This window comes from Acinonyx jubatus, chromosome B2 (genome assembly GCF_027475565.1).
Source record: "Acinonyx jubatus isolate Ajub_Pintada_27869175 chromosome B2, VMU_Ajub_asm_v1.0, whole genome shotgun sequence".
In the NCBI taxonomy this organism is placed as follows: Eukaryota; Metazoa; Chordata; class Mammalia; order Carnivora; family Felidae; genus Acinonyx; species Acinonyx jubatus.
The window spans coordinates 61,481,429-61,486,114 of NC_069385.1; the positions used below are offsets into that span (position 1 = coordinate 61,481,429).

The following is a 4,686-nucleotide window of genomic DNA, read 5'->3' on the forward strand; positions in this document are numbered from 1 at the left end:
CTCATGTTATATGGCTAGACGAATGTTTTCCCTTCCAGAAAAATTCCTGAGAGCCAAGACAAAAAGGGAATCACAGCCATGACATCGCTTTCATTCTCCAATCACAGGAGATATCAACATCTCAGAAAGACAAACTTTTCCTTAGTATCAAAGTAATGTGTATTTTGAAAGTTTCTAAGAGAGTAGATCTTAACAATTCTCATCACAAGAAATGGTTGGGGAAATACAGCCATTTATCTTTTGCAACTTTCATTCGGTTCTAAGTGTCAACACCATCAGGATAAATATATAATGCAAAGGACCTCAAAATAACAGCCAGCTGTCCAATTTTTTGCAGTAACACCCGTGTGAGGGGCGCCTGGGTGGCTCAGTCGGTTACACATCCGACTTTGGCTCAGGTCATGATCTCTCAGTTCGTGAGTTTGGGCCCCACATTGGGATTGGTGCTGCCAGCTCAGAGTCTGGAGCCTGTCTTTGGATTCTGTGTCTCCCTCTCTCTCTGCCCCTCCCCTGCTCATGCTGTCTCTCTTTCTCACAAAAATAAATAAAGCATTAAAAATTTTTTTTAAAAAAAGGACCCTGTGTGATTCTCACAATAATCAACCACAGTTCTGAACTATGGCTGCGCAGGCCACACCCCAGATCAAATAAATCAGAATCTCTGGGGGTAAGACCTAGGCATCAGTCTATTTTTAATCTCCTGAGATAATTCTAATATGCTGGCAGATTTGAGAACTCCTGGTCTACAATATCAGCAGCAAGGTGATCATGGTGGTTCCTGGGAGGCAAAGGAAAGTGTGCTGCTATCTGACACTGGGGCTGCCCATAAAATGGGTTCTAAAACTGGAACCAAGTTCACAGCAGAAGAAGTCTCAGAAGGACTTGAACAAAAGGAAAGATTTACTTACAAGTTAACGATCTGCAAAAACATCTTTCTAATTTATTAACACTCTATTTAATGCTAAAATAAAAGGCAAGATAATATAGCTAATGAAAAAAACGGAAACTACCTAAATGTTTTTCAATTTTGAAAAATGGATAAATTGCAGTGCTTTAGAGCAGTTAAAAATAAATGAATTAGATCTGCATGTATTAACATGGATACATGCTGAATTAAAAGAAAATTGTTGAATAATACAGTACAAAACCTCTTAGGTAAAAAAAAAATTAATTTTAGAGAGAGGGAAAGCATGAGCAGGGAAGAGGGGCAGAGGAAGAGAGAGAGGTAAGGGAGAGGAGAGACAGAGACAGAGACAGAGAGAGAGGGAGAGAGAGAGAGGGAGAGAATCTTAAGCAGGCTCCATGCTTAGCATGGAGCCTGATGTGGGGCTAAATCCCAGAACCCTGGGATCATGACCTGAGCTGAAATCAAGAGCCAGACACTCAGCCGACTGAGCCACTCAGGCGCCCCCCTCTTAAGTAAAATTTGAAACAGAAAGTAATATATTTTACTTTAAATATATAACATATATAGCAGAAGTATAAAAATATAGAGTTGATGGGTTAAAAAAATAAGATAATGGTTACATCTGGGATAGAAAGAGACTGGAAAGATATAGCAATTAATTGTAATGCATAAACTTTATTTGGATCCTTGTTCAGGGGCGAAAAATAGCCCCTCAAAAAAGTCATTCTTGGCATAACTGGGTAATTTTAATATGAACTGTATACTGCGTAATTTTATTAAGTTACTGTTAATATTTTTTAGAGATAATGTGATTATGATTTATGTAGAAAATAAACCTTATTCTTAGGAGATACATACTAAAGTCTAATAGTATCTACAACTTACTTTCAAATGGTATAGCAAAATCCATGTTGTACACACACACACACACACACACACACACACACACACACACACCCTGAACAGATCAAATCACCCTAGGGCTTGGTAAAAAGCAAAAGTCCCTCAGTGGCCCCCTGAGATACTACCACAATGGTTGTTTCTAGGAGAATTGCAGATGAAGGTTGATGTTTCCAGGCCCAAAATCCCCAGGAGGAGAGTGAAGGCCAGAAACCGCAGGCTTGTTTCTCTAGTCTAGCCCACGCATGGCTGATTTCTACTACCTGCAGGACCAATCTGCCCTCTCAGCACACTCTGCTCTCTGCCATCATAGCTCCAATTAACACACTGAGCGGTTTTCTGTTTATTTGTCTCTACCCCCCACCAGTCCACGAGCTTCATGAGGACAGGGACCATGTCTGTCTTTTTGCTCTTGTCCTTCCAGCACCTGATACAATGCCTGGCACATGCTAAGTACTTAATAAACATTTGTCTAGTTAGTAATTATGGCCATCTTCCAGGGAGAGGCTGGCCCTCTCTTCTCATCCATAAGACACAACAGACCTTGTAAACATGCCCCTTTGAGTTCATTTCTGATCCACAAACACTTGTTAAAATACTGTGTACAGTGGTGTCACTGTTGAAGCTGCCATGATCCCTGAGCCTGTCCAACAGTTACTGTTAAAAAGTGTTTGCTTCCATAAAAAATGTGTCCATGATTTGATTAACCTAAATATGTTTTACTTTCCTTGTCATCCGAAAGCATTTATTATCACTCTGAGGCCTTAAAAACAGTAGGCAGATAAAATCTCCTGCTCATTTACTCATGCAAATTAACTAGATTCAGGAACTCTTCATAAGTCAGCTATAGATTCAGTAACCAGAAATCTCCCCCATGTCATGACATAATGCTTAGTGCTAGTGTCCTCATTAAGTTTTCATAGACAAATTTACTTCCTATATATACCCACAACTTAAGTACACATACTTCATTCAAACGATTCCCTGCAATGCTCTCAGTAGGGTAGCCGGGGTATTCTCATTCCAGTATAGTGGCTAAGAGAGGGGCCAGAAAGATTTGTCTGGTTGACCAGGAAGGTGTTACAGAGAAAAAATGGTGGCATGAGGTGAAGTCTGAGAGAAGAGGTTGATGAAAAAGGTCAAGAATAAAATTACCCTAAAAAATTAGCAGGTGAGGAAATATAAGGTATTTATAGCAAGTAAATATGACTCTCAAGAAATATGGAAAGACAAAGGACAAAGGGAAGAAACAAGAGAAGGAAGTAAAGAATGAAGAAGCAGTGGTAGGAAATTCTGTGAGGGGAGCCTGGGTGATTCAGTCAGTTAGATGTCCAACACTTGATCTCGGCTCAGGTCATGATTTCACAGTTTGAGAGTTGAAGCCCCACATTGGGCTCTGCACTGGCAGCACAGAGCCTGCTTGGGATTCTGTCTCTCTCCCCCTCTCTCTTTGTCTCTCCTCTGTTTGAGTTCTCTCTCTCTCAAAATAAATAAATGAACATTTAAAAATAAATTTTAAAAAAAAGACATTCTGTGAAAGACACATCAATAGGTATAGGAGGTTGGTAAGCCACGTCTCCTTACCTAATTCAGACCTTCCCACTGAAAACAATCAATGTGCAAGCAGAATTTCTATTTAATTGAATTACTTTTGAATGTATGAGAGGGGTTTACCACTTAAAGTCGTCCTTTTGGTAAAATGTACTTTTTTTTAAATGAAGAATCACTCAGTAATTTATCTTTTGCACTGACACAGATTTTCATCAATTCTTTTTTTTTTTTTTTTAAACCAGAACATGTATTGTGTGACTAATCATCGAAATCCTTAAGATGAACTAGATAGTGCAACCACTGCCCTCTTGGGTTTAGGTGTTGTTCCTTCACAGAATCCTTGCCTGAATTTGAGGTACAAAATTCTTGGGTGCCCTGTTGGACCGGTCCCAGGGGTATTTCATTATTTAGCCTTGGCACTTCAGCTATACTTTTTCTTTCATTTGGCAGGATCACCACATTTACCACAGGTCGACTCCTGAAGGTAGCAGGCCTCAGGGCCACAGTGGCAGCACAACGTGTGCATCTTACTGCAACACTTTCCAAATGACAACCCCTTCGTCATCTTGTTTTCTGCATTGGAGACCAAAGAGCTCGTCAATTCATTTTGTTGGAAATGTGGGACACTTGTGATTTTACTATTCTTTCTGAATTTGGAGCCAAAATTTCAAAATCATTTTCCCAGAAATCCTAAAAGTTCTTGAAATCTTACTCTGGTTGTTTAGCATAAAGAAAGTGACACTATCTAATCCATTTCTAAAACCACTAAATTGCAAACAAATCCTCTTAAAAGTTAGAAAGATGTAACGTTTTCATTTAAAAATATAAATACTATTGGGGCATCTGGGTGGATCAGTTGATTAAGCATCTGACTTCGGCTCAGGTCGTGATCTCATGGCTCGTGAGTTTGAGCCCCAAGTCGGGCTCTTTGCTGACTGTTCACAGCCTGGAGCCTGCTTCAGTTTCTGTGTCTCCCTCTCTCCCAGCCCTCCCCACCTCTCTCTCAAAAATAAACATTAGAAAAAAATTTTTAAATATAAATACTGTCCAATTAACATAAATACTGGAGACAATCTATGATTTCCAAAAAATCTTCGTGGAAATACTTTTCCAGTGTATTTACTAGCCCCATGCCCTGAAAATAATTTAAATCTCTCATTTCAAGTGTTTTTAATTAATATTATGTTCTAGCTCCCTTAGGAAATAACTTTTGAAATATAAAATGAATTATGTCACCTAGATTAAAACAAGAATCATTTTTGTTTTTTTAAAACAGGCTTCTGAGTACAAGCTACAGCTGCAGTAATCTTTTGCCCAACCCCCCCCCC

At 39.2% G+C, this 4,686-nt stretch overlaps 1 pseudogene; it reads right to left on the minus strand.

The window, feature by feature from the left end:
• Positions 1-3,632: 3,632 nt before the first annotated feature.
• On the minus strand, positions 3,633-3,923 carry LOC106989211 (60S ribosomal protein L37-like; annotated as a pseudogene).
• Positions 3,924-4,686: the final 763 nt, after the last annotated feature.